A 12,177-nucleotide genomic window follows, 5' to 3' on the forward strand; every position below is an offset into this window, starting at 1 on the left:
CAAGCCTGTTGTCGGGAGCCACCTGGCGGCCGCTTTTATATTGTCCTTTCCCTCCTGAGCTTTGGCGACCTTCGCGAGGGATGTGACTCGCCCTCCAGGCGCGGGCCAGAGCTCCGGGAGGCCGGCGACGCTGGCGACGACCATGCCGGTGCTGCGGAGTGTTGGGCGCCTCCTGTTCTCACCAGAGATTGAATGTGGAGAGAAGTGTGTTGTGGGGCCGGGGCTGAGCTCCCTCGCAGGTTTTGGGGCAGGTCTGTGCCGGTCGACCAGCATTCCCTGGTGCCCCTTGGCTCGCGGAGACCTCACGTCCTGTTACGCGCGACCAGGAGAGGATGTCCGTGACCACCGTCGTACACCGTGTCACGATCCGTCGCTGCCTCCTCGCCGGCTTGGGGGCCCGGGTCCATCCTGGTGCAGCCTTGGCTTTGGGGCTGCTCAACAGGGGCCACTTCAGTTTTTCCGGTTTCCACGCGAGGCGGTCAAGGGGCGGTCTCGCCCTGAGGCAGGGGCACGGGATGCTTGTCAACAGACGGAATCCACCCGGCAGATTGAACCGACGTCTACGCGGGGAGCTCTCGTCCCCACTCTGGTCGCCTCGTCAGCGTGGCGCTTGCGTTTCCAACCTGTTCAGGTCCCCTCACCGCGGACTGTCGAGGGCAACCGTGTAGGGCGCTCCTGGAGGGGCGGCAGTTCTTCCTAGGCTTCCGTGGTTGTAGGTCGTAGCCGTTTCTCTTTGTGAAACAGGGCCCGCCCGGGGCATCCGTGATGGTCGGGAGGAAATACGAGCCTGGCCGCGGTGCTGGGAGGGCGCGGTTGTCGGTAGCTTCTCTGAAGAAGCTCTGCAGACAGTAAACGGCCTATAGACGAGCGGGCGCAGGGGAGGACCCCCTAGCGTGAGAAATGAGACCGATGGTGGCCTGGGTCGAGGACGGGTGTCAGGGTCGTGGCGGTGCGCCTTCGCCCGTGTGCGATCTGGATACTTCCTGTTGAAGTTCACACCAGTTGCACGTCACTTGGCGTCTGCAGCGGCAAGGTCGACCAGATGGCCAGATTTCGGTATTGGGGCAAGAAGAATATTTAATGAATTGAAATTTTTTTTGTTGTGAGAATCACTACAAAGTGAACATTAGTGAAATAAGAAATCCTAAGATTTACAGTAAACCCACATTACTGTAATAATTACTATCGTTTGCAGTTTTTTTCACAAAATGTTTATCTATGAAATTTAAAATATATTTAGTACATTTTTTTGTGATACAAGTCTGCTAATGAGAAAAATGGAATTCTTTGGCAAGGGGGATGCCATTTAGCTTATTACAGGTTTCTATCATCAAAATTTCAGTTGTTAATGCTGACTTATAAGGAGATTTTGCATGGTTTATATATTTCATATTTGAAAATCCTTTTCACACAGATGCGTACTACCAAACACTGCAGTTCATGAGTGTGTGATTTTAATTGAGCATATTCATTGCTTGGAAGGAATTTATAAAATTCTGTTTGATTCTTCTATTAATATTTGCCTTTTAGTATGTCATTATATTGTCCATTAGTCATTGATAATTCTGTCTGCAGTTAATTTTAAAAACGTTGATTCAAATTTCTCTATCCACAGGGTATCTGATTGATTGAAGAAGATGAAGAAGGGTTTTGGGATGCAGAATTTTCTAAAACCACCTGGAAGCCTGGGAAACTCTCCCTCCATCCACAAGGCCCTGCCCCACACACTGCAGCAACCAATCTGGAAAACCAAATTCCAACCTCTGCAACAATAGGCCCCAAGGGTCAGGACTTGGTCAGTGACTCACAGCTTCGTCATTTTCAGTCCTTTCCATGTAGAACCAAATGCGGGGAAAGCCAAATATGTTCCCTTAAGTAATCACTTAGGACGACCCTCTTCCTATCAACTTGTCTCCAGCCTCCTCACATCACAAGCTCTCGGGAGAACATGGCTTCCTATTTTTGCCACCAGAAAGTGTCCCCACTCTTATGTGCCCTGAGTCTCAGCCTGATGTGAGTGGTGGTGGCTGACTCCCGTACTCTATAGACAAGTTCTCAGTAAATAGTGTTTGTTCTCATTTTGGGGGGAGGGTTGTCTTTTTTCATATCTACAGAGCTTAGGATGGCAGGAAGCAAATAAAACTCATGATAATGTTTCCCATGTTATTTTAAAAATCACATTTATTAATCACCATTTTTTAAGTTGAGACATAATTCACATACCATAAAATTCATCCTTTGAAAAGTGTAGAATTTAGTGATTTATAATCTATTCACAAAGTTGTGCAACCATCGGCACTAATACCAGAACATTTAATCACCTCAAAAAGAAACCCCATCCCCATTAGTCTCTTCTATTCCACCTATGCTCAGGCCGTGGCCACCACAAATGTGCTTTCTGTCTCTACAGATATGCCTATTCTCAATATTTCATGTGACTGGAATCATACAATATGTGCCCTTTATGTCTGGCTTCTTTTTTTTTTAAGTCTGGCTTCTTATACTGAATGTCATGCTTTTGAGCCTCATGCTTTAGAATGTATCAGTAATGTACTCCTTCGTTTGGCCTAAGAATTTTTCTTTATAAGCCATAAGATTTTACGTACATTCACATGCCACCAGGGTTTTTGGAGTTTTTTTTTTTTTTTTTTTTTGTAAAAAATATATTTTCCATTTTAACCATTTAAAGTCTACAGTTGACTAATATTAAGTACTGCTTCTCTGCCTGGCCCCAACTTACCCCACTCACCTGGAGCTGCCAGTAGGCTCAGAGGACACAAGCCCAGCCATGCTGCCCTTCCTTGGAAACCCCAACGTCATCCATCATGATCATGACCCCACTATTAGTGTCCCTCATGGTGGCAAAACGAACTCTGGACACGGAGAGACTCTAATGAGGAGGGAAGCTGCCACCAGGCAAGTTGTTGTGCTTGGGACAAGGAAGCAGTGCCCTGCGACCTGCAGTCACCCTGGGGTCACATGAGGTACAGTGCTGGTCTCCTGAGGGCATATTCTGCTGAGGTCCCTGCCAGGCCCCTATGGAGGAGAACCAGTGAACACTTAGGGACATCTCTTGTCATTCTTTTCTTCCTTCCTTCCTTTCTTTCTCTTTTTCTCTTTCCACCTGGAAGAGGTAAATCTTGACAAAAAATAAATAAATAAATGGCTTTCTAGACCATCCATGTTTCAGGGCTGCCTCATGTACCTGTCCTTATTTTCTCAACTAAAACCCTCCAAGGAACTAAGATATGCTATGTGTTCCATGCACGCTCACCTGTGTGCCTGCCCCGCACAGTCCCCCATCTTCCCTTCCCTCTTCCAACACTTCACTCTCCTGTGGGGGCTTATTCAAGGGCAAAGATTGCTGTGAGTTCCAGCATGGTGTCTGCCTCACCCGCTTCGTGACTGTCTTGCTGACTCAATAGCCTGTGTTCTGGTTGCTCTGGAACCCTCGTGTGTCCTCTGCTCAGGGACACTGCTCATCATTAGGAACATCCACCTGTATTCCTCACTGTTCAGGCCCTGGGAAATCGGCTGTCCTGACCTGGGACAGCTTTAAATATAAGAAATTGCTACCGGCCACCGCTGGGGTCAGAAGGCTGTGTGTGTGGTCCAAGGCTCTCGGAGGTGTTTTGCATCCTCCCAGAATCTCCTCTCACCTCCCTAAGAAACTCTACTACCAGGACACCTCCAACCCTCCATTAGGTGCTGAGCTGTCAATATTTCCAGCCCAGAAAGACCACAGCCTGTGTTTTGCAACAGGGAAAACCCTCCCCTCTACTTCCAGTCCATCCAAGTGCCCCCACTGTTCCTCAGCTCGCACAGCCCACAGACGGTTTCAGAGTCTGTACAGCAGGTGAAGTCCCATAGGTGTCATGTCCTGAGTCTCTTCCAGCTACCATGTTCCACCCAAACCTACATGACGAGTCCACGGTCCTCTGGAAGTGCAGGGGCCCCTCCCATGTGCCTCTTCTGGCACTGTTGCTGGATCTCCTTCCTCCTTAAATCAGGGCAAGAAGCTTGGTTTCTCTGGGCCTGTGAGTGGGGAAGGGTAGGAGGAGACGAGCGGCCTAGAGAGTCCAGTTTATTCTGCATCCTGTGGGCCCATGACTCTGGTGGGTGGAAGCAGAGGGGTTAATGGGACAGTGAGGCTCTTGGCCTGCTTAGTGGCTCGGGATTTAGGGCACATTCAAGTGGAGGCTGAACCTAGTGGAGAATGTTGGTCAACAAACAATTTCTGCATGTGTAGGAACTGAACCAGTTCACCAAACTCTCTTAAAACTAATAAACACTCTTACTTCTGGCAACAGGGGAAGGGCACATGATGTTCCAGGAAACTCCTCCCTACCCTCCTGGGAACATTCTGACAGGGTCTTTGAATATGTAACAAAAGTCTGCTTTGGTTAAGAAGACATTGGATGATTTGAAGGTACATTCTGGTAATGTAGAAAACTACAGTACTTCAAAATTAAAATCCTATTTTATGATTTAGAATCTACTGTACTTAGATGACTGATAAATTGTTTAATGAAGGCATTGGTAAAAATAAAAGCTGAGAGCTAAAGAGTTCTTTTTTTTTTTTTTTTTTTTTTTTGCGGTATGCGGGCCTCTCACTGTTGTGGCCTCTCCCGTTGCGGAGCACAGGCTCCAGACGCGCAGGTTCGGTGACCATGGCTCACGGGCCTAGCCGCTCCGCGGACTGTGGGATATTCCCGGACCAGAGCACGAACCTGTATCCCCTGCATCAGTAGGCAGACTCTCAACCGCTGTGCCACCAGGGAAGCCTGAGAGCCACAGAGTTTTAACATTACTTTCTACTTTCATAAATTTTATTTTATTTTATTTATTTTTTAATGTTTTTTGTGGCATGCGGGCCTCTCACTGTCGTGGCCTCTCCCATTGTGGAGCACAGGCTCTGGACGCACAGACTCAGTGGCCATGGCTCACGGGCCCAGCCGCTCCGTCGCATGTGGGATCCTCCCAGGCCGGGGCACGAACTCGTGTCCCCTGCATCAGCAGGCGGACTCTCAACCACTGCGCCACCTGGAAAGCCCATTAAATTTTAAATTATAGTCTACAACTGTGGCATGCTTACCTATTTGTCCATCTAGCTCTCCTTCTCCCTCTCTCCATAGTTTTAAGATGTTTGTCACTATTTTGTAGGTGCCAATTCTTCTGCAACACGCACACTTCATTGTGTAGGAGAAGTGGTAATGTTTGTTCACAGGAGTGTAAGTGAGGAGATGATGCGCGGTCAGGCTGGGCCACTGCAATGTGATGAAAGAAGGACAGACATTGTCCAGCGGGGCTGGCCCCTGGACCCTAGGCTCCTGCTTTTATCCAGACATCTGGGGCACCCTTATTCACTCTTGACACAGTAAACAGGGTGCCTAGAAAAGCTCTGTGAGCAGCCTGGCCAGGAGCCCTTCACATACTTCTCTCCATTTACTTCATAAGCATGGAGTTCTCTCAAAGATCTTCAAAGTTCTCAGTTCTTCTGATTTCTATAGTCTTCACTTTTCTTCTTGCCAAGGATGTCACTAACTAAATCAGCCTATGTATGATTAATATGAACATATATTATTGATATATTAATATTATATTAAAATAATATTAGTATATCATATTTAACATTTTATTTATATTATATATACATATATTTATATAGTATTATTGTATTATAATAAATTAAATTAATAAATATAAATAAACTATTAATATGAATATATATTACACCTGTGAGTCAGGATTTGCCTCCTAGGTGCGCAGCTCTGCCCACTGAGCCAGACTGTTTGCCTGAAAAAAATGAAGACTTCAGGGCAAAGTGAAGTGTGAGGGGGAGGTGGGCAGAGAAGACCCAACCTGCAGTCACAGTGAAGAATGAGGTGTGTTCTCAAGACCAGCTTGAAGCGCACATTCTTAGTGAGGGGAGTGGATGCAAACACTGTCGCCCGCCCCGTGCACCCCGTCTGGAGTGGAGAGGGGAGGAAGTGTCCTCCAGGTATTTCTTCTCCGGCTCCTCCCACCTGACCCCCCTCTCCTCCCCAGTCTCTGCTGTGACACTTGTGTTTTGCCACCAGGAGTTGAATTGACCCCACCCCCACTCTTCTCCTCCATCCTGTCTCTCTTTTCTTTCCCTTCGTTGAGGCTCTCAGGCCTGCTATCAGCCTGGCTGGGGGCCACAGCCAGTCATAAGCACCTTCCCTGCAGCCAGCGAGCTGTCCTTGCCCCATCTTCCTCCTTTCAGAGTTGTGATAACTGGGTTCCTGCTGTCCCTGGAGACTTTCCCTGCTGTTAGTCTCCCCTCGCCAGGTGGTCAGATGTGCAGGACAACAAAAGGCACCTCTGAATTTCCCCAGCTGTGCATGGTAGCACTGATGGAGGTTGCTAAGGCTTGCCAGCTAAGCACAGGCTGTGCGTTGTTTTAAGATATAGCCCAAAAATACAATAAGAAAAAATCTCCCCTGATAAGATTGGCATGACTAAATATATTCAGAACTTCATTGAGCCTGTTCTCATACACTCAATTTACTACAGCTTTTGAGGTTTCTAATTTCTACTCAGATTTGCAAAGATTGGTCACTGGGAAATTTATTAGCTGTCATCGTATTCCAGATGGCAGAGTAAACAGGGACTAAAGGTAGAAACACCTGCAAAATACCTAATATGTTCAAAATTGTCCGACTGCTTTTTAAATGTTATTGTTTAACCATCCAGACGAATGAGAAATACCAGAGAAAAGTCAAATAGAGACATGTTTTCGTTCAGCCGAAAAGATGAACGAAGTGAAAGGTGAGGTGAGGAGCCTGGCCCAGTGTGGGTGGTGGGACCAGACAGTTGAGATCTTATGCAGGCAGCTGTGGTGGCAGCTCTACCACTTCCTCCAAGGGGCTGCTCTCTCAGCCCCCAAGACGGGCAGCTTTTCTTGGTAAACTCAGTGTAAGGATATCAGCCGTTCATCAGGCACTTCTTTGGCTTCACACGTGAGCAGGACACTTGTAGCTGCAAGGTTTACAAATTAGAGCCTTTGCAGTGGCTAGTCTGTGTTCTGTGCTCTCCTCAACTGAGGCTGCTTCTGGTGTCTATCAGAGAACCTATAACACGTCCTGAGTGTCCAGGCTTACAGCGGTGCTACTTGAGACAGGGCTGTGGCATTTCCATGTCTAGCATGTAGCAGGCATTGCATGAACATTTATTGGAGACAAGGAGGCTAAACTGCACAAGCATCTAATTCTAAGCTGATTCACACAGCTTGTGTCTGCAGCTGAGCTCCAGAGACCTCACTGCCTGTGGTGGGCTCTAAAGCTCTCACAGCTTGTTTCATCTACATGTTCTTTTCCCCCTGATAAAATGACCCTTTTAGCTTCTCCTCCTAGAGTTTTGCATAGACCAAGTGGGAAAGTCCAAAGTTGTTCCAGACTTGTGTCAGGCTGTTAAAGCTCAACTACACTGAAAGCTCATTAGAGGTACAGTATCACGTGGGGGTGACTTTCAACAAGAGTTGTCACAGTGGCACTAACCTCAACAAGTGTATTCACTTTTTGTATAAAGGTTTTAGTCCAATACTCTGCTCAAAAAGTTCAGAATGCAGGGCTTCCCTGGTGGCGCTGTGGTTGGGAGTCTCCCTGTCGATGCGGGGTACACGGGTTCTTGCCCCGGTCCGGGAGGATCCCGTATGCCGCGGAGCGGCTGAGCCCATGAGCCATGGCAGCTGAGCCTGCGCGTCCGGAGCCTGTAATCCACGACGGGAGAGGCCACAACAGTGAGAGGCCCGCTTACGCAAAAAAAAAAAGTTCAGAATGCACATTGTGTGATGTTTAAGCCCTTTGCTCTTGCTCTAGGGCAAGATTTCTCAATCTGGGGATTAACGACATTCTGAGCTGGATAATTTTTCGCTGTTCGAGCTGTCCTGTGAGTTCTGCGATGTTGAGCAGCACCCCTGGCCTCTACCCACTAGCATCTCCTCAGGCGTTGAGAGGTACAGATTGGGAAGTTGGGATAGACACATACACACTGCTATATTTAAAAAGATCACCAACCAGGACCTACTGCATAGCACAGGGAACTCTGCCCAATATTCTGTAATAAGCTAAATGGGGAAAGAGATTTGAAAAAAATAGATACATGTATATGTATAACAGAATCACTTTGCTGTCCATCTGAAACTAATACAACATTTTTAATCAACTATAAGCCAATATAAAATAAAAATTTAAGAAAACAATCATAATTGGAGCTGGCAAGAGGTAAGGGTGCCTATTAAGAAAGGATTGGTTGGTGTTTGAAATTGTTGCATAGGTACAAGGGGAGACCTGGAGACCTTAAAGTTGCAGGTGACAGCTGCCAGCTGATACTGTTTTGAGAATGGCTCTTGGTGTCCTTGAATCTGATACTGTAACTGGGAAGAACAATCTGACTTCATATTAGATCTGTTTGTTTTTTGTTTGTTTGTTTGTTTTACTTTAACCTATATAACCTATTGTTTTTGCTTCAAGTTAAAAATGTTGCCTATAGCCTGAAATATACAGGATAGCCCATTCTCAATGCTCTGACCTTTAAGAGTGTAACACTTTCCCATTCATATAAAGGTAAAGAGTTGCAGAACAGAGAATAACATTTCTTTTGTTGGAGGTTTACAGGAACATCGTGACCTGACCTTCGTGGACAAAGGATTCCTGCGCCAACTACCAACCTCACCCCTCCTTAAGCTTGCCCTTACACATGCTTAACTGAAACCCTTCAGGGAGTTTGGGAGGTTTTGAGCATGAGCCTCCGATTCTCCTTTGCATGGCTCTGCAAAAAACCTTGGTCTCACTGTGCGTCAGGCACATGAACTTGTGTTTGCTAACAATACAGGTCAGAAAACTCAAGTTTTCGCTAATAAAAGAATGTGTTTGAAACCTTGTCTATAGTGGTCACCTCGTTCATTTCAAAAGCCTAAACCTTAGTTGCTCCAATTTACTTTTAAATGCATTTTTTTCTTTAATGGTTAATAGCAGATGTACAGTGCATGTCGAATAGGCTACAAACAGGCTCTTTGGGATAGCCTAAAGTTCAAGTCATGTGTCAGCCAGAATGACTTCCCCATACCTTAATATGTGAAAATTTCTTCCATCAGTGTAAGACAAATTTTTTCAAGTTGTGCAGAAAAGGTAGTTTGGTCAACAGAATAATGGCTCTTCAGAAAGCCTATGGCCTAATTCCCCAACACACAAATATATTACCTCACATAGCTAAAGGAACTTGTGTGGGTGAGATTAAATTAAGAATCTTTACTTGGAGAGGCTCTCCTGGATAAGTTTTGTGGGTGCAAAGCAATCACAAAGGTCTTCAGCTATGAAAGAGGAAGGACAGAGAGTCACAGCCAGAGAAGGAGGTGTGAGGACTGGGGCAGAGGTGGGAGTGATGTGATTGCCGGCGGGGCCAGAAAGCGAGGAAATCATGTGGCCTCTACAGACTGGTGAAGGCAGGGAACAGACCCTGCAACAGATCCTCCAGAAGGAACAGACCTGATGACACTTTAAGCTAGCACAATCAGATCCATTTTGGATTTCTGACCTCCAGAACTGTAAGAGAAGGAACTTTTGGTAATTTGTTACATCAACAACAGAAAACTAATACAGGTATTTAAGTGTATCTTTTTATTTTTATAAATTTATTTATTTATGATGTGCCGGCTCTTCATTGCTGCATGCGGGTTTCTCATTAGGTTGGTTCTCTTGTTATGGAGCACGGGTTATAGCCACATGGGCTTCAGTAGTTGTGGCGCGTGGGCTTTGTTGCTCTTTGGCATGTGGGATCTTCTCAGACCAGGGCTCAAACTCATGTCCCCTTCATTAGCAGGTGGATGATTAACCACTGTGCCACCAGGGAAGCCCTAGGTGGATCTTTTTAAAAGGAAAGTATAACACTCTTTGTGGAATGTCCTTGTATTTGGGAGTTAGAAGGAGGAAGGGTCCCGCTGATAATGTTGCTCAGGAAATCAATGTAGAAGCCACTCTCCTAAGAGGGAGGGGTAGATGTGGGCAGATGCTGCGGATCCTCCTGACAGCAGGGGTGTTGTGAAGAGAGGAGGTTCAGGGGGTCAAGCAGAGAGGGGCTGTGGGCCTTGCTTAGAGCCTCTGCGGGCATCTCTGCTTAAGAAGGAGGCCTTCCTAAGGTCTGTGTATTTGCACCTTAACCAGCAGCTGAGCACAGTCACCAGAAGTTGAGGGGTGGAGAATAGAAGTGAACCAGGACTCCACTGGTGGCCCAGTGGTTGGGAGTCCACCTGCCAGTGCAGGGGATGTGGGTTCGATCCCTGGCCTGGGAGGATCTCACATGCTGAGGAGCAGCTGAGCCCGCGAGGCACAGCTGCGGAGACCCTCCCGCCTAGAGCCACAGGTCCGCAACAGGAGAAACCGCCGCGGTGAGAGGCACACGAGGATCTAAGGAAGCCAACAACAAAAAAGTGAACCATGGGAATTAGTTAATTAACTAATTAATTATTAAAATGTTTCAGTTTTGTTTCTTTCTCTTCCTCACTACACTTGATAGAAAGTGACAGCTGTGTTATATTTAATGCTTTAACAATCTTTTATATTATATTTTTTTATTATTATTAATTTTCTTATTTATTTTATTTTTGGCTGCGTTGAGTCTTTGTTGTGGTGCATGGGCTTCTCATTGAGGCGGCTTCTCTTGTTGCAGAGCAAGGGCTCTAGGCTCTCATGCTTCAGCAGTTGTGGTTCGCGAGCCCAGTAGTTGTGGCTTGTGGGCTCAGTAGGTGTGGCCCACGGGCTTAGTTGCTCTGTAGCACATGGGATCTTCCCAGACCAGAGTTGGAACCCGTGTCCCCTGCATTGGCAGGCGGATTCTTAACCACTGAGCCACCATGGAAGTCCTATATATCCTTTTATTTTTCAAACGGTTATGCAAAATATGTGGGAGACTTTTCACAGTTCATTTCCCAATCCTGAATTAAAGGTGCTTGTGTGAGTTGTGGCTAATCCATTTAGACATGAGGATGTTTCTAGGAAATGCACAAGCTGGTCCTGAATTACACAAACATTCCCATCCTAGCTCTACCCCTTCCTATTTATGTGATGTTGGACAGGCCACCTAACCAACTCTAACCTCACTTCCCTTATTTTAAAGCAGATATGACCATACAACTATGTCATAGAGCTGTTTCGAGAGTTCCATGAGATGATGTATTTACTAGCACTTATCTAAGACCATGTAGCAAACACAGTAACCCCAATGAATGATTGGAGATAATTGTGTCAATTGTCTAAATAGGCCCCAGGGTGGTCACTCTTAGTGCTGTATTCTGGTCCTGCTTTGGACCCTTTTCATCTCTCACGGTCTGTTTCTACCTCTCCATCCCCTCAATCCACAATGGCCTAATGACTTCCAGCTGAAACTCTGTGTTCCCTTGTCTGTGGTTAGAGTGGTGGGTGGGAAGCAGCCTTCTGTGCCCACCTGAGCCCTTACATGCAAGATCTTGTTTAATTCTCTTAACATAATTTGTAATACTTTGATTATTTTCATATTTAATGAGCCTGTTTTCTGGGCAGAATATCTTGGTAAATTTTCCATATTTACTAGAAAAAATATTATTTTATTCTGCAATGATTAGGTGGAGAACTCTATAAATGTTCATTACTTCAAGGTGAATAGTGTCATTCAAATCTTCTATATACTTACTGATTTCTTTTTCTTTCTCTGGTCTAGATGCTATAACAACAAAGATGATTTTAATTATATATTTTCATTTATTCAACCTCTTTGTGCACCATACACTTTTCTATTCCATCTAATAAGTTTACTGAAAGTATATAAATTCACTTTTAGGATGTCACAGGCAATTATAAAGTATAAATTATGCTCATTAAAGTAGAATGAATACATTAAAAAGATAAACCAGTTTATTAACTGATTTATTAACCAGTTTATTAATTAATTCATAATGTGATTATTATTTAACCTTTTAACATTAAAAACCCGAATTCTCTTCTGAGTGTCATTATTTATAAATGAGGATAACCCAAGACTTTATAAGAAGTTTATGAAATTGAACTTCCTCATCTTGTCAATCAATGTTGCCAAGGAGAATTTTCAATTATTATAAAGAAAGAACAGAACATCAATTAGTGGTCAACTTCTGTTTTCCATTCAAAATATTGCTTTTACTTC

This window comes from Lagenorhynchus albirostris, unplaced genomic scaffold (assembly GCF_949774975.1).
Source record: "Lagenorhynchus albirostris unplaced genomic scaffold, mLagAlb1.1 scaffold_137, whole genome shotgun sequence".
Classification (NCBI taxonomy): Eukaryota; Metazoa; Chordata; class Mammalia; order Artiodactyla; family Delphinidae; genus Lagenorhynchus; species Lagenorhynchus albirostris.